The 18,606-nt window shown below is 42.9% G+C and overlaps 1 protein-coding gene across 4 annotated transcripts in view; it reads left to right on the top strand.

Annotated features, from left to right (window-relative positions):
• The window catches only part of LOC306943689 (aquaporin-4-like), a 150,991-nt gene that overhangs the window by 114,783 nt on the left and 17,602 nt on the right, over positions 1-18,606 (top strand). For 3 of the 4 annotated variants that reach the window (XM_079530197.1, XM_079530194.1, XM_079530196.1), the window contains exon 3: positions 14,564-14,675. The gene's annotated coding sequence lies outside the window, so the exon portion shown is untranslated. The remainder of the gene's footprint in view (positions 1-14,563; positions 14,676-18,606) is intronic. The other variant, XM_079530195.1, reaches the window with a different exon arrangement.

Genomic DNA, 18,606 nt, shown 5'->3' with positions numbered 1-18,606 from the left:
GATGAGAGTGCCAAGGAATTGTTTGGTCATTTCTGAATATGTGTTAATTACACATCTTGTATTCGTTTTACTTTGAAGTAATGACCTTCTAGATTATGTGTATACATGAAAATGATATTGTCACATCAAGTACATCATTGTAAATGATATTGTCACATAAAGTACATAAAGACTGTATATATACTGTACTCTATGATAAGGTATTCACACAAATGTGGACTCTAGACGGCAATATTATAGTCTACAAAATAATTAAACCATTTAAAATATTCTATATTCTACATATCTTTGTTCTCTGGGTGAAGAGAGAAGGGAGAAAAGTAAAAGAAAAGTCACTCTCTTATTCCATTCCTATTTATGATCAAACAACACCACTTAGACAAACACATTGGATGTCACTTATGCAACAGGTTAACAGGCTGACAATGTTCTATATTATAAAGAAATAGTTTTGTGTCGGTATGTTGGCTTTTGTTGATAAGGTTAGAAAGTATACGCTTTGAGGAGGCGTTGTTATACTCTATGAGCAAACAGCTATTTAAGTAGAAAGCTCAGCCTCACTGTGTGTGTTGACCCTTTTTTCACAGATTGGTCCAGTGAATAAACTTCTATGACATTGTGTTTCAGTGGTCATGTGTTGTTGGCACTTGTTCAAAGTGTTCGCCATCGTCCACTTGGGAGGTACAGACTACAGAACAATTTGTGCTTGCCACTCACCACTTAAGACATGGATTTTCAAGTCAGGCTGTTTGTGTACAGCACTTACCCCTCACGCTACCTTACACTGAAGAAACAAGAGTACACATACTGTAGTGACTCATTCAAACTCACTTAACTTAACACTCTACTTACAATTCCCTGATATCATCAGGTATAGACAGATGTATTTTATTGTCTCCACCAGGCCGAAGGCTTGGGGAGAGAGGATGTTTTGCACTCCGTCCGTGTGTCCGTCCGTCCTTCCGTCCGTCCGTCCGTTATCAGCTAATCTCCGGCACCGTTGGCCCGATCCATGCCAAACTGTGCACACACACTCCCTGGATGCCAACGACGAACCTCTGCCCCAAATATTCCTCAACTGGCTGTTATAGCGCCACCATGAGGCCGATTTAGGCAAAACACATTTCCGTAGATACACAGATACACATTTTATCCATACATCACACAATTCGGTATACACTATCTCCATAGTCATGTGATCAACACAGATCTGCACAATTTCCCATCTTCCTTCCTGATTGGTTAAGATTGGCTTCCAAAGCTCACATGATTGGTCCGTTTCGAACAAAATGCCACAAATCACAAACACAGTGTCCAATTTCTATGAAATTATACACACACATTTCCACTAGGCAGAGGACGATATGCCACTATTTTTTTCCCCAAATCAGCCTCACGGTGGCGCTATAACAGGCCAATTCCTGTTTTTACCTATAACTGCATCGATCTGTATACAACTTATGTATGCGCACTCCCTAGAGGCCATGGAAAAACATTTTCCCTGCATCCCTCCACATCTGACGGTTATAGCGCCACCATGAGGCCGATTTCTGCAAAACACATTGTTTGTTAGTCGCACAGATTTCATCCAAATCTCACGCAAATCGGTACACATGATCTCTGTAGTCATGTGATCAAGACGAGCCTGTTGGATTTCTCAGATTCTACACTGATTAGCTAAGATTGCCTTCCAAAGTTTTCAAGAGTAGCCCGTTTTGTACAAAATGCTGCACATGTCCTGCTCATCAAGAATTCTATCCTCAGAGATGCTATGGGTGATCTGGCTCTGCATTTCCTCAACAAAATGAAGAAAATTGTTGCAAGAAACAAACAAACAAACAAAAAAACATGTTTATATTACTCCTAAACATTTTGCCAAACATCACACACACTCCTATCCTCCTGGTGGAGACCTGTGCCCAGAAGGGCACTTTTTCTAGGTCTGGTATGTTTTTAAATGGTGGTTTGTCCAACAGTACATTGCACCATTTCAGGGTAAAATCACCAAGAGTACGTTTTTTTTTAACAATGAAAAGCTATGAACAAATTACAGCTTGAGGGTGGAAATTATGTTGTTTCTTTTACCCAACCTGGCATCTTGATAGAGGCATGATAAAATAACACTGCACAAAAGCTGTCTTCCTCAATAGACACACAGTGACAGTGCTTATCTTACATCTTGATGCACTGGGGCCAGGGCCTTCACCAGGGAGGAATACACTTTCTGACAACTTGCACATCAGTAATAGTAGATTCATGGAAACTGACATACTCTGCAGGTTTAGGGCTGTTTATAATACATTATAGACAAGAGAAGTGTTACTGAAAATATTGTTGCCAATGGATTCTGTTGGCTTCAAAATACAATTATCAACTTCCACAACACATACACTGTGCCATGGTCATGGTTCTTTCTTTCTTTCTTTCTTGATATGGGTAGTCTCTGTTGTGCTGCAGCAGTATTTCACGGCGGCTTAGGACATTATTGTAAGTAATGGTAGTAAGAAGAATCCCCAAAGTGCAAAATGCCGAAAGGCTATACAAATGACTTCAGTTGAGTATTGAGCAGCAGAGGCAATGTGATATTTTATAATATTGTAAATGTTCAGAATTGTTTTATTATTATTTTTGCTCCCTTTGCAGGGAACTGCAAGATTGTTTCCTTTTAATGGTAACGTACAGGTGCGCCAAAGTATAAAAAATAATGCTTTTTAGCTCAAATGTAAAATGACACAGACGCTTTCCTGGTCTTAATGGGTTGTATGCTGAGTATGTAGAGTTTATAACAGGGAGCAGTAGTCTAGGGAGAGTCTGTGGACTTTTATCTTCCATGGTCCTGTTCTAAAAGCATACTCAACATACCGACCCGAATTTACAAGGACAACACTTCAACATTTCTTGTGTACAGGTCACGTGGACTGGTATATTGACAAAAAAAATCAAATCCTGATTCTATGAAACGAGAGGTCAGTTACAGAACATGGGGGAGTTCTGAGCACAGTCAAGAAGACAGGTTTGATTTAACTTCTATCACTATCACGTCGTAGAAGGATTGTTTGACATCACCATCTCAGTCACTGTGTCTTAATCCATTGAGACCTGGAACGCATCCATGTCACGTTAGCGTTAGCGTTTTAAACATTATGTTATAATTTAGCTATTGAAAAATAGCAGATCTACAAGCTCATAGCGCGCCACCGAGTGGCGCGCTATGAACTTGTAGGTCTGCTATTTTTGAAAAATCGTTAAAATGTGCCTCAAATCTTTCCGAAAATTGTCATGATTTAGAAAACTTTTTTTTTTTAAATTCGACGTCAGGCCTGAATGGGTTAAAAGACTTCTTTCACTGTGGTAGGGAGGAACAGAGCAGACACAATGACATGGAGATAGAAGCAGTGTCAGAATAAAAAGTCAGTATATTGGTACAGTATGTTGGAGAAAGAAATCTATAGCTTTTATTTTTACGGGCATTGACGCCCTTGCTTGCATATATTCTCATCTCACAACGAATATAGCATACAGTATTTTACAATAGGCTATACTGCATCAGGATTATTCAGATGAATTTTAAAGACGGAGCTCTGCAGGGCCTGAAACAGTCACAGAAGTCACTTATACAGTCGTGCAGATGGCCTTAATGGATGTAGCTTCCTGCAATATTGATATGGATTTTTGCATCTCTCTCACTAATCACGTGCTGTGTGACAACGTACTAGATATGCAGCCATAGAATATGAATATGAAATAGAATTGTATCTGCACGAATGTCTCGTTAAAATAGCAACCATTGCGTTCCAGATCTTTTAATGTTCATACATATTTTAAACTGGAGAGAAAGCATCTCCACCCCAACCTCGAGAGAGATTAACAAATCTCTCTTTGTGCAAGATTCATGTTGATGACATTTAAGTCATTCTAATGCATTGTGCAATGTGTGTGGATGTAATGGCTGGCTTTAAAGGCAATTATTGTTTGAGCACTTTAAGAGCAAGTTCTTTGTCTGTGAAAATCATATAGCACTGACGAAGGTCTTATAGGACCGAAACGTTTGCTTTTTAATTGCACTTTGAGCACAGAGCACTTTATGAGCATGATAAAATAAAAGGAAAAATGTTTCCCTAAGTCTCAGTCTTTAGAAGTTTTTACTTCATTTTGTTATACAGTCGTGTTCGGTCAAGTTTTCCTCTATGGCTTTAAAGGCAAAACATGAGCAGCACAGACTCCAGCTTCTTATTATTGAGAGGAGACCATTTACAGTAAGCTTGTACAAAACAATATAGTGTAAATAATATGGATGACTATATAGTGTGTAGTGTCCCAAATTTGTACTCATCTGTAAGGGATTACGTGGTATTTTCTTATGGGGCGGGGAAGTGAGGGTGCACTCGCATTGCCATTCTGTTTGTTATCATTCATTTTCACTGACATAATATAATGGTCAACAGCTGCACTAAAAATGTTTCCACTTTCAGACTTGCAGTCAACAAAGCACTTAAAAGGTGATTTTTACCCCCCCCCCCCCCCCCCCCCCCACACCTTACTATGGCCCTGGTGTTCACGCAGTAAGGTCCATAATAATACATAGTTTGTACTGTGAGGCACTCTGAATGTAAAGTATCTACTAACAATACAGCACTGTAGTGTTATATGTACTGTGTGAGAGAATTCCAACTGCGATGCTATTCCAGAAAATAAATTAAATGTGTAATAAAGTATGTGTCTCATCAGTACTCATTATCAATAGATTATCTTGTGTTCCAAAAGGTCAGTGAACAGCATCATCATCATCATACTGTACTCAAGTTGTGCTCTCTCCAGCAGGTTGAGTTAAGAGCTCTTGAGATGTGCTGTTTTTTTAATGGAGTATGGCGATAAATCCACCATTATCCATTGTTATTCAAGCCGCAGCTTGGCCCGTTCTGGTTCTGAGCTGTGCCAGGCCAACAGGGAGTCATGTGTCATAAAACATTTAGGTTTCAGTTAGCTCATGCCTCTTTAAGATGATCCATGTGGGTGTGAGCTGTGTGGTACAAGTAAGACATTAGACATCTGCAGCTAGACCGTAGCAATCCACCCTCCCATTCCCCTGTTTAACCATCCAAATTCATACAGTGTTATTAAACATTTAAATCACAATTGTTCTTATTGGATTCACAACCAAACTATTGCAGTGAATCGTGACTATAATACAGAGCAAAGATGTTGCCATTGTTCAATATGCTGCGTATGAGAAACAAGCGACAGAGACGATGCAAACATTGATTTTTGCGCTATAGTGTGTGTGTGTGCACACAGAGGAAGTCTTGAAACCTACGGGAAAAGAAAAATGTAGGAAACGTACATATTTTACCACTGACGTACACAGTATCTATTGTATTAGAGTCATTATGGAATGAATCACCACCATTCATGTTTCATAAGCACTTTTTGATTGTTGCCCAAGGACATTCTACTCCGTTCACTTGTGGAAAGAATCAAGCAATTGTCCTCAACATGGCATGAGATCATATGTGCTAGGCACAACAATTAGGCCAGACAGGTATGAAAGCAAGAAGGTGAGACTGAGAGGGAGCATCGTCCCAAAGGGACATAATATAGGAAGAGAAGGGAAAAGAGGTCACCTACTAAATTAAGACGTGTTTTTTAGCATTTAAATATGCCATAATAGAGGCTGTTCCCTTGACATATCTTTTTAAACTCTCCAGAAAGAATAATCGTGTGGCCTTGTATCCAATCAAGCTTTCTAACCCAGCATGGGGCCCAGGAGTCCAGCTTGAATAAATATTGCATATACTTTCAACCTTATTTGGTTCCAGCCAATGGGGAACAAATATGGGATGAGGAGGCGGCAAATGCTTCCCATGCCAACCCAAATAAATAACATCAGAATCCATCTGAAGGACACAGTAATGAATGTGCTCAAAGCAGAGATTCGCTATAATACTGCTTTGAGGCTGAGATCAGGCTGTCCTCACGCGCCATGGTGCCATAGCAACGTGTGTCTGTTTGCCTTTATATCCAATACCTCTCTGCTTCCAAGAACTGCTTCCCTTTCTCCATCACTTTGCTCTGTCTCTCTCTCTCTCTCTCTCTCTCTCTCACCTTCTCTCATCTCGACAAGTTGTTGAATTACCTCCAGGAAGATTGACTTTAAGCTCTAGACACTGCGTTACGGACAAGAGAGGATGAGATTGGTGAGCGAGCGCCACTCAATTCAACACGTTAAAGAACAATATCCAGCATGTGACCATGAGTAACTTGTCCAATTCTGAGGCTGCAGCCGATAGAACGTCTGTAAGAAAAATGTCACTGATAATTACATGAGAATTATGGCAGCAGCCTTCTGGATAATGTTTGAGTGATAAGGTGATAAGACCCAATTCTTGTGTTCTGACTGACAGGATAAAGCTAATTTGAACACTTATATTCAGAGTGTTCATTCACTCTCCCTCCCAGCACCATGTGTGCCAAAACATTTGACTTTTAAGTTTGTAACTTTCAAGTTTGTAACTTTGTAACCATTTAGTTCCATTTAATCCCACTGAATCCCCTGATATCTCGAGATTTTTATCGCAGCTGGGGATGTATATATGTAGCTACTCCATATATCCTATATACAGTACGGGGATTTTCAGATTTTTGGCGTGTCGCTCCTTCGGGTCCTCTGCAATACGCCTGGCGACTTTGAAGTAGATCTGTCCCATAATGGGCATGCACATACTGTATTATGGGCGTATCGGTGGTTCTGGACAACCTGATCTCCATATATTTTTTATATAGGGGCAGTTCTGGACAACCGCATATCTGACCCAGTCGGTGTCGGGCACCATACTCCCTCAGGTCAACGTCAACATGCGTGCTGAGGTTGAAGCCGATCGGTCAGACAGGTCTCGAGATATGTGAACTACAGACGTGCACGCACGCCCGCAGACCTTTCTTTAACACATTTATAGTTAGTGTGAATGTTAATTTACGTCATAACCGGAACAGGCATGCTAAGGGTTCAAAGTGGGTTAAAAGAGCTGTTTGTCATGTCGCGTGAAAAAATACTGTACCAGTCAGTCATGCAAAACTGAAATGGGAAACCGCTTTATCATTTGTCACATCATGGCCCGCTCATTTGTTGTGACATTATGCTTTGTGCTATGTTTAGAAGAGAGCGAGAGTTCCCATTCCCCAATGCGATGGTAATGTGCTGCCGTGCGGGGAGAGTCATGAAGCCAGGGGCTAACAGCAGAGCCAAAGTCACAGCCATGCCCGCCCTTCGCTTACCCCCACCCCCTATCCCACCCCAATACACATCAACCAGCACACAGAAACCACTGACTTTCACTGCAAATGACTGTTCTTGAATGTATCGCGGCAAAACAACTTTCCTCGCAGAAAAATGCTTTAAACAACATGTATTTTTCCGTTTTAGTCAAATCAATAGAGGTTGTGATCTACACATAGTTACTGTTCCCTCTCTGTTTTTTGCCACCAAGGGAGTTTCTGCCCATAAATTGGAGTCTATATGCATGTACAGTAGCTTGTGGCTATAGGTGCATGAAGAGAAGGGCTTACTCCTTCAGGGACTGGCCTTTGGCAGTCCCACTAATGGGATATGGTCCACAGCTCCACCTGTTCCAATGCATTTCTCTCCTTGGATCAACTCAACAGTACCACGTGAGAGCAGAGCTAATAGGGAGGCAACGGTTTGAGAGACAGCAACGATCATTCCTGATTTCACGGGTATTATTCCAGCGCCCATTTGAGGAACCAAACATCGGCATCCTTCTCTAGGGGAGGAAGGAAGTGAGGTGTTGGGGAAATGACAAAAGGCTTCAAGGACAAGAACCCAGCAAAAGGACCCTGACAGGCCAACTTGTACTTGGTTTCCACAGGATGCGGCACTGTCAAATATGATTACTTTTCTGACCGCAACAGAGTGACAGTGTGGACAATTCTGTTGGCTATTCATTCCCGGAAGGCTATCTCTGCACATTAAGTAACCTATATTATGTATAAACAGTGCTTGACAGGTAATTATTTTAGACAATAAAAGAGAAAACGGAAAAATTGCCCTGTGAGCATAAAATAACCAGATAAAGGCCCAGGCAAGCCTATACAATGTACAGTGCGTTTCATCTCCACATTGATAGACACGCTTATGTGAAATATATTTCATTTTTATTCCAGCACAGAGCCCCACTTATCTGTTCAAATATGCTTTGCATTCAGCACGGCATGCCAGGCATAGCACAGATCCATCTTGATAATTGTCACATGCTAGAGTTGAATGTGGACCGAGTGAAACACGACTACGTGCCTCTTCACACAGCCGTGAATTAACAAGCAAATTTCACTGTCAACGTTCACACCCTCGGTGTTACTGTAAATCACGTGCAATGGCAATGCGCTCTATTATATAGTTTCTGATATGGAAGATCATCATCACGCAGACAAAAAGTACTGAATGGCAATATTAAGTGGATTAATACAACAATGATACTGTCAGTCTCCTCACCCCATTATTCTTTACAGTGCCATGCGGTTTACTCTACATAATCACTATACTTACGTTCATGTCCTCCCTCTTCACCTCTCTTTATGTGTGCTTGTGTGGCTTATTGTACTCTATAGTATACTTACTGTACATACTGTACAGTGCGTGCGTGCGTGCGTGCGTGCGTGCGTGCGTGCGTGCGTGCGTGCGTGCGTGCGTGCTTGCGTGCGTGCACGCACAGACACGTGTGTGTGTACAGTATGTATACGTGTGTGTGGGTGTCTGTGTATATGTACATGCGTATACTTGTGTGTATGTGTGCACACTACAGACATGCACGTGCGTGTATAGGTGAGCGTGCGTGCGTGCGCGCACGTGCACATGCTTGCGTGTGCACCCTGGGGTCCTGGGTGCGTTAATAGAGTTCTTTAGTCACAGATCTGTGTGACAGCAGGTAGCCCTGCCGGCCCGTGCCGTGTGCTCTGTACAAATGGTCTCCTGGGTGAGGGGCTGTCACAGCCACTCTCACCAGGGAGTCATTCCAGCCTCCCTGTTCTTTCTTCAAAACACCTCGGCTACTGTACGAGTACGTCCTCTCCTAAAAACACAACAAGAAGGGAAAACAACAACTGTCTCACTGTGCACGTGTACACACGCGCACACACACACACACATACACACACACACACACACACACACACAAGTGTATAACAAGTAAGACGCGCGAACGCAGGAAGCAAACGCAGCTCGTAAATTGCAATAACAACAATTAGAATAAATTACGTACTTTACGGGGGGGGGGTTTATTTATTTTTTTAAAGATTTTTATTTTTATATTTTTATTATTAAGTTAAGTTGTTTGTTTGTGTGTGTGTGTGTGTGTGCGTGCGTGCATGTGTGTGTGTTTTTGTGTGTGATACAGCTGCACCCTCTGGTGGCGGGCGGGTGGTGTAACAGCGTGACACACACACACACACACACTACACAGACAGACAGACAGACATGATCTGCTGGGTCTCATAGTAAATGCTCATTGCGTTCGCAATCACTGCGTTCGCAATAACCAGTAAGACGCCTGAGGGCGAGGTCGCGTGCACGCATCCGCCTGGGTGACAGCAGACTGCTGGGCGAGCGCTGGCGCTTTGGCATGGGGGGTCAGATCAACATATGGAACTGGCCATATATGGAGCGTGTCTTGAGTGTACAGGGTTTGATGAGGTCAGATCAACATATGGAATGTCAGAACAGGTCAGCTCCATATATGGAGATCTAAGGGTGGCAGCAGGGGCAGTGTCTTGAGTGTACAGGGTTTGATGAGGGCCCAGGTAGGGCCGGGCCTTAATTTTCGGGCCTGTTGAGAACTCTAGTTTTCGCTGGCTGCCGGGCGCGGCTGCATTAATAACTTTGGGGCAGGCCCGTCTAGCGTTTGAATGGACAGGTATCAGTAAAAAGGGAGACATCGAAGTAGAATGGAATGATCAACATATGGAATGTCAGAACAGGTTCTGACATATATCCATACAGTATATGGAGATCTAAGGATTTGAGGTTTGAGATGTTGCTGGCCAATATTGATGACACCAGACACCATAAATACTGTATGGGCTTAATTGCGACCGCAGGTCGCATTTACTATGACATCAGGTCTCCATCCCTGATGATGTCACGTGACCTGGGAACCATATATGGGGGCTTTCCCATGGATATTGAGTGATACACTGACTGACGGACAAAAATGTACGATTTCATAGTAAATGTGAACTGCAGTCGCAATAATAATAAAGTAAACTCTAACACCTAACCCCTAAACCTAACCTCTAATAGAGGGTATGCACATGCTTAAAGTGAGTGGCAAATCGAGTGGCAAAATGAGTGGGAAAGGGAGTTTAACGTTGTTTAATGCAATCAGATAGGACTTTCCTGTTTGGATGTATGGGCTGTCAAGGCCAGAGAGTAGTTTTTAGCCGCATAACTTCTGGGTATGATGATGATGTCACACGCATTCCCTCTATATACCCCTAACACTAACCTGAATCCTTTCCTATAAGCCTAACTCGATGTGAAAATGTTCACTATTTCTTCTATTCTTCTGTACTTGTGGGTACATTTGGCCCTCAGTATAATAATACAAGGACACACTCACTGTGTGTGTGTGTGTGTGTGTGTGTGTGTGTGTGTGTGTGTGTGTGTGTGTGTGTGTGTGTGTGTGTGTGTGTGTGTGTGTGTGTGTGTGTGTGTGTGTGTGTGTGTGTGTGTGTGTGTGTGTGTGTGTGTGTGTGCGAGCGCGCAACCTCTGCTGGAAGGAATAGGGAGCACAGGTGGCATGCTGTGCCTGCACCCACCCACACCATGCATCTAGCTGGGATTGAAAGTGTACTTTCCTTCTTACAAACAGATCAATAAACCACTGCATGTGTGTGTGTGTGCATGCACGCTGAAGCACACACATGCACACAAACACACACACACATGGAGGGAGAGGGTGAATCCAACGCTCTGCAGTACAGAAGGGTGCATTGTTACAGTGAGCATTCTCTGGCTACACTGCACAATTCTGAGCGCTAATTTAACTCCAACAGTGTACATATTATGGAACCAAATGTACGGGTCAATTTGGTTCTATTTGTACACTCTGAGTTACACATACATAATAACGGTCCATTTGGTCCCATTTGTCCACTCCTGAGAGTTTAATTGACACTGAGGATGTTTTCTGTGTATTGTGGTCTATCATTTGAAAGCCACCTCAGTGTAGAAAATCGGTTGTAATTCTATTCTAAGCTTTCATGCTTTTAGTTTCTGAAGCGTGGGGTCATTTCTGTATCAATCACATGTCACCACGGGGACATTTCTCCTTCGTACCGTTCTGAGAAAGCCATTGTATGCTACCAATTACGTTGTTTCAAGTCAGCCGTTGAAGCGGATGAAAAAATATGAATGTGTGTGCGTGTGTGCGGCCGGAAACAATTACAACCCTATGTGGTTCACTTTGTGGGACACAGCATAATTACCACCACTGAGATTGTATTATTATTTTTCCCTACAAAATTTAAAATAATTATTATCCAAGCAGACAGCTAGCGCAGGCAGGGAGGTCAGGTTTAAACAATACAATAACAACAGAGGCCTGGGCCAACAGAATGGATCAGTGTGGGAGATCTGGAAGAGACATGCATGATGGTGTCTGTGTTTCAAAGCACACTGGCTCCATCCGAAGGTGCCTAAAAGCAACTGCAGCAGCTGAAAGAGGGCCGTCATCAGCATGCATGTTGCTGCGGTCTCGTAGGAACAAACTAATTTATAGAGTACGCTTCTTTTGCAGCACTCATTTCCTGTTCCAGTTCAGTTTCCCATAGCTTCGTTTCATTGGCCTGTCAGTAGACAGGAAACAAGGTGTCATGTGTTTCATGTGTGCCAGGTGCCATTCCAAGACAATCAAATGAAACTATGGGAAACTGAACTGGAACAGGGAACGGGTATGCCACGGTTGCCACCTTCTAGAAACTTGGGACTACAGCTATAGCTGCACGGAGCCTATTAGGTACAGTATTTTGTCACATGAAGTAATTTTAGAGTTTTAGAGTTATTGTGCATTGTTTGGTAAGGTGAATCCTAACTGAATGAAAGGCATTCTTCTTATACTATATTATATACATTACATATCATTTCTAACCATTATCAAATTACATTTTGTGTACATCAGTGGTTCCCAAAGTGGGGTCCGGGGACCCCCAGGGGTCCTTGAGGGAGTTCCAGGGGCTAAATGATAGTTTGGAACCAAATGGACCCTTATGGGTGTACAAAATGGAACCAAAATGTGTACACTCTCAATGATTATACAATATAAACTGTGGGTCCCAGAGATATAAATGCCATTAAATGGGGGTCTGTAGACGAATATGCATGTCAAATGGGGGTCCTTGAAATTAGTTGAGAATCACTGCTAGAGCCGTAAAAAATCTTCTCTTACAGGGGTCCCTGGCATATCTTTTCAAATGGGGGTCTGCGCCTGCGGGTTAACCCATTTTGGGGCGGGAACCCCTTTTGGTGTTTAAAACATTACGTTATAATTTAGCTATTGAAAAATAGCAGATCTACAAGCTCATAGCGCGCCACCGATTGGCGCGCTACGAGCTTGTAGGTCTGCTATTTTTTTTTAAAATCGTGAACATTTTTATTTCAGAAAACTGGAGGATTTAGAAGATTCTTTTTTAATTTCGAGGTCAGGCCTAAATGGGTTAATTTGTGTCAATTTGGGGGTCCTTGCCATGAAAAGGTTTGGGAACCACTGGTGTACTGTACAGTGTCCATAATGTCCCTGGCCTTTGCTCTTGACTTCTACTCCTTGGTTTGTACCACTAGATGGCTCTGCCTTCTTTGAGTAATGAGCAGGTGTTTTTCGATTTCTCATTCCCACTTCCAACTCTCTTTTATTTTTGGAACTTGGGTATGAAATGCAGTGGCACTAGAACTGGGCCAGTGACTGAATGTCAATCTAGGTGTGCAGGAGTTGGTCAACAGGGGCAATGCAAGATACGTGCATGCATATGGTTCTGCATGTAGAGAAACAGCTAGCAGTCACTGTCCAAGACATCAGGAGGATTCATTTAACCCATTTTGACCTGAGATCAGATTCTAAAAATGTCTTCTACATCCTGAAAGTTTTCTGAAAAAGCTATGTTTCTATGTCAGTCGTTCTTCGATTTTTCAAAAATAGCAGACCTACAAGCTCGTAGCGCGCCACTCGGTGGCGCGCTATGAGCTTGTAGATCTGCTATTTTTCAATAGCTAAAACATAACATAATGCTAACACCAAAAGGGGTTCCCGCCCAAAATTACTGGGGACAGTAACTAAAATTGTACATATTCCAGAGAAATACCCGCCACCCCTACAGAAATTTAGACAGATACACCCATAGTCCATCCCATAGAGTTTGTATTGCAACAGTATCTGAGTTCTATATATATTGACCACACCTGGAAGCTGACATTTCCCACAGCGGGTGGGGGATCTCCCTAACCCCAGTGACTGGCCAAGCAGGCTGGCCTTGACAGCAATGAGGACAGGGGTTACGGTCCGAGGTGCTCCTGGCAGACAGTTTGTTGAAACGTGAGAGTCGGGCCTGGCCAGGCACTCTGCATGCCGTCGCCTGGCTCCTCGGTCTGAGCAGGCAGAGGGGATATAGCAGCGGGTGAACTGGGGTTACAGCAGGGCGAGCGAAACCCTCAGGATCTGGTGGTACTTAGAGTGTCAATACTAAGCAGTTCCATCCCATCTAACTGTATCAACTAATCGGCTTAGATTCAAGTCAGAAGCCTTGAAATTATATTCTGTATGATAATGAGCTTAAAGGCTTCGTCGTAAAGGAACGGATGACGCTCGCCACAGTCCAATGTGATGAATACTGAATCAACGAGGCATCTAAAAAGAATGGCTCTTAGGGGAGTCATTAAGCCCCTGAATGCTAATTGGTATCTCAGTTCAGACTGCGTACAGTAACTTGCGCCTCCATTGTCATATTTTTGTGCTCATCGATGCGTATGTGGCTCATGCGCTGACCTTGGTCTAAGCAAGAGAATCTCTATAGATCAATATCCATGTGGATGCAGGCAGTAGCACGTAATATTACCTTACCGATCATACTGCAAATGAGGGTGGACCTCAATGCTCTTTTTTTGAGAATAAATAAAGATTTCAATCAATCAATACTTAATGGCACCGCTATTGATAGCATTAAAATGACTGGGGATCTCTCTCTCTCTCTCTTCTCTCCTCCCCATCTATCGAATCTATCTATCTGAAGCAGGGCGTCATCATTTTCTCTCGGCATAAATAAGTAATAGTGTATCGGTCATGCAAATGATGAGTTGGAATGTCAATGTATTTATGTGCTGTGTGTATGTTAGATCTAGTTACCGAGTTGCTCTCTCCAGTGACAGCAATTCAAAACTCAGACGGAGCCCGTTGGACCACCACCAGTGACTCATAGATGGAACCCGGTCTGTAATGAACAATTCCGTTTGAATGCTCTCCTTGTAACTACTTTTTTTTCTTCTCCTCTTGTCCAATACCACCAGCAGACATCCAGCTTTCCTGTGCTTGCTTGGGGAGTTGAAGCTGATGTTTTGCAGCATCTGCAGGAGGCTCCTTGTGGGCCACGTCCTGACAGCCTGTCTCCATGAAGGCCTGGTAATGAGAAGGACTGTGTTCATTCTGTCTACTTGTGTTCTCTGAACAACGTACGTGCTTGTTGTTTTTCGGTGCTTCTGTACGTTGCGGTTTGCCTTTATCACTGCCATGACAAGTATTAGCAACAAGAGCAACAACATTCATACATTTATCTACACACACCATGTATTTGTCGAAGTTGAAAAGCTGCAATCCACAGATGTTTTCTGTCTCTCTCTCTCTCTCTCTCTCTCTCTCTCTCTCTCTCTCTTCTCTCTCGTTGTAGCCTGGTCTTGACTGCAAAACTGCAAAAATACATTTTGTAAAGACCACACCACGCAAATGTGCATAGATTAAGTTATGTCCCGAAATATGTAACTGCCAATACTTTTACATTACGTTTCCCCAGTATATATATTACGTATTAAAATGTTCAAACGTATGTTAAGTGTTTGAAGTTATGCCAATAGAGAATAGGAGAGAATAGCCTATAATTCAGGACTCAGACCTCTCACAGCTCTGAAGCACCCCAATGCTATCCTTGAGTTTCATATTGTACCAAGAATTTGTTTAGGCATATAAACATGAACTTAGTCATGACTCATGACTGTTTGCCTGCACAGACTTATACATTACAGTAGTACACACAATGCTGACAATGAGCTATACAATTCTCTTTAAAAACTGGGGTTTGTGCCCGTCCTCGTCATCTGTTTCACTTTATAACAAGTGCTCAAGTCATGAGTTCAATCACACCAGAGTAGGGTTGTAACGATATGTATGTCATTTGTAATGATAATAATCGGTATCGAATCGTTTTGCATTGTAAATAATCAATTTAATCAATACTAAGTACTTGTGCATTGTATTTAGCAATTTTAAGAAGAAAAAATAAAGCTACAATTGGTCTATCGGAAAATGTGTGTATTCTCTGTGTTCATGTCAAGGCGTGGGTTTGTCCATATGTTTCACACATATTTAATGTATTTGCTAAATAGTTACTGTGTATCGTATCGCCATGAACCAATATCGTCCATGTATGCCGGTATCGTCAACCATGTATCGTGATACGTATTGTAATCGTAAAATGTTAAAATGTATCGTTACACCCCTACACCAGAGCCAAAACAACTGGAACCATGGCTGGTAGGTACACTGGGAGTGGGCAGCGGCACGCCTAAAGAGCACCTCTGAGAGGCATACTCTGATATAGAACTGATAGGGGACCTAAAGCTGGCTCAAGCCTCTACCCCGACACTATATGTTGCATTCATGTACTTCATAAGATGGTCATTCATGCATTCAGGTCCTACAACTTGGTCATTCATGTGCTTCAACAATGTGGGCATTGATTTATTTGTTTGTTTATTTATTTGGTTATTTTTTTTTGTATGACGTTGTTGGTCTGACTTCAGCCTTAAACACAGACCTTATTTATGTGTTAAGTAGCCCTTCTACAAAGAGCCCATGCAAGTACATTTTTTGTTATGCTTAGTTTTACATGCACCAAAACAAATTATCCTTTAAAAAAAAAAGATAGATACCCAAACAATCAGACAGACCAATACTCATTACGTATTTATGCCAAAGAAAATGATGGTGCCCTGCTTATCGGACGGACAGAGAGACAGACAGACAGACAGACAGACCTTTCAGGTGTTGTAGCACTAACGGCATGCGATAGCATGAAACACAGGTAAAGAGTAGAGGATAAGATTAAGAAGAAGGGGGGGGGAAATGAGCTTGAGGCCCCACTGGTCTGCATTGTCTTGGGGATGTACAATATAGTGCCTGTCCTTCCTGGCTTCTCATTGTCCCAGCATAGCTTATCAGGCAGACACCTTTTTAATTACTCAGCGTATAAAGTGTGTGTCTTAATTTCCTGACTAAACTGTTCCAGCTATTGGAGGAATCTGCAGAGAGGATGAAAGAGGTGTTCCTCACCACCAGCTTCCCTCTCTCAAACGATTAAGCTTCCAACAGGAGGAAACTGTTGCTTAGGAACAACAAGGGCTCTCACAGAGTCACCTGTAGCTTTGGAGACGAAACGCACAATCATGACGAGGGTCAACCAAGGAGGGTTAGAACCATAGACATAAAAAGGTAGATGCCTCTTCCGGCTCTGGGGTGCGTGTCAAAATTGAAGGCACAATTTTCCTGGGTTCCTTGCGAAGCAGAGCGGAAGCATCATGTGTAACAGAAGTCCCGGAAAAGATACGCTGTGATTGGACAGTAGTCACTTTTGAGTGGCAGCGAGAGCCAGAGGAGTCGCATGAGTGACGTCACATGGGCAGCAACGCCGCAACGCAGCGCACCTTCAGCAAATGCCTTCAGCAGCACTTCCGCTTGATAACTTCCTGCCTTCAATGGAGACACGTCGATCCAATGAACTGCAGCGGCCAATGAGGCATCTATTCTTTTTTTTAATATCTATGGTTAGAACAAGCTCCATTTCTGTGGGTGGAAATCAGGAAGAGGTTCTTCATTTCCATGCATACTGTTATGGCTTGGCTCTAAGGCCATAACAAAAAGGGGAGACCAAGAAATAAGTGTTTTATTTAACAAATAATGAAAAATAGAATTAATGAATGCATTTTTGGTTCCAACTCAAACCGGCAGGGAACAAACTGCCCAATTAACAAAGGACAACCAAAAACAAGGGTGCTCTGATGTGGCTGCTCCTGCAGCCTGTCTGAGGAAAAACAACGTTTCGAGGAAGCAATCTGATTGGTTGAAACAGCCTTCTAGCCGTGGATCAAACCAGCACCATTCACCACCTAATCAAAACAAAGAATTCAGCTGCTCTGTTTTCCCAGAGCGCTAGCAAACTCGGTGGCTAGGCTAGCTAGTTTCTTGGGACATTAAGTGGTCGTAGTGACTACATCTGTCAATAAAAAAAAAATCTGTTGCTTGCGGAACTCGACTTCGTCTCGTTCCTGACCGCATCACTGTCGTGGCAATAATCACGTTAAACCACACCCTCTCGTGTAATATTGCTTAATTAACAGAGCAGGTCTTTTATAGTGTTTGGGGAGGATACTGGCCACAGTGGCCAGGTGTCTCCCCTTCCGCAGATTGCCTCTGGCTTCGCCCTCCAGTCCAGCACTGCAATAGGATTGGTTATAGATAGATATGAAGATATAGATATTAAAAAATAAATAAAAAAATAGATGCCTCACTGGCCGCTGCAGTTCATTGGAGAGACGTGTCTCCATTGAAGGCAGGAAGTAGTGGAAGTGCTGAAGGCATTTGCTGAAGGCACGCTGCGTCGCTGCCCAAGTGACGTCACTCATGCGACTCCTCCATGTCTCTCGCTGTCACTCAAGTGACTACTGGCCAATCACAGCGTGTCTTTTCCGGGACTTATGTTACGCACGCTTCGCAAGGAATCTCGGGAACATTGTGCCTTCAATTTTGACACGCGCCCCAGAGCCGGAAAAGGCGTCTACCTTTTTATGTCTATAATTAAAGCAGGCATGCCTCTCAGACAGGACAGACTCCATGAATTTAAGGCCCAGGGGGCCGTCGCAATACACACGGTGCTATTTATTCTTCTTAGTCATTTTCTTCTATTTTCCAATGGGAGGTTTGCTGAGCACGAATGCTCTTTTTCAGCAGCCACAGCCTTATAGGCTACTGTTGGCCATTGAGTAGCTTCTCTCGAGCAGTTCAATGCCTTGCTCGAGGGCACATAGGGTGAGAGTTGGTCATTCACCCTACGCACGAAAGTTGTTCGGCATGAGGAGACGCATATGTGTATACCAACGTTTTATTGCTGACGGTCAAACGGTCATGAGCTATGCCTGTTCAAAGTTTGCCTTTTCAAATGAGTGCTATTGCACCACCCTTTGGCCAATGGTCAATTGGCACACGGGGGTCTTATACTGTTTTCCATTGAGCAGCTCCTCTGTAGCGGCTGGGGGTTCAATGCCTTGCTCGAGGGCACTTCAAC

The sequence above is a fragment of the Electrona antarctica genome (genome assembly GCF_951216825.1).
Source record: "Electrona antarctica genome assembly, chromosome: 19".
Lineage (NCBI taxonomy): Eukaryota > Metazoa > Chordata > Actinopteri > Myctophiformes > Myctophidae > Electrona > Electrona antarctica.
Note: the sequence above shows the minus strand (reverse complement) of the source record. Positions and strands in the feature narration are given on the sequence as shown.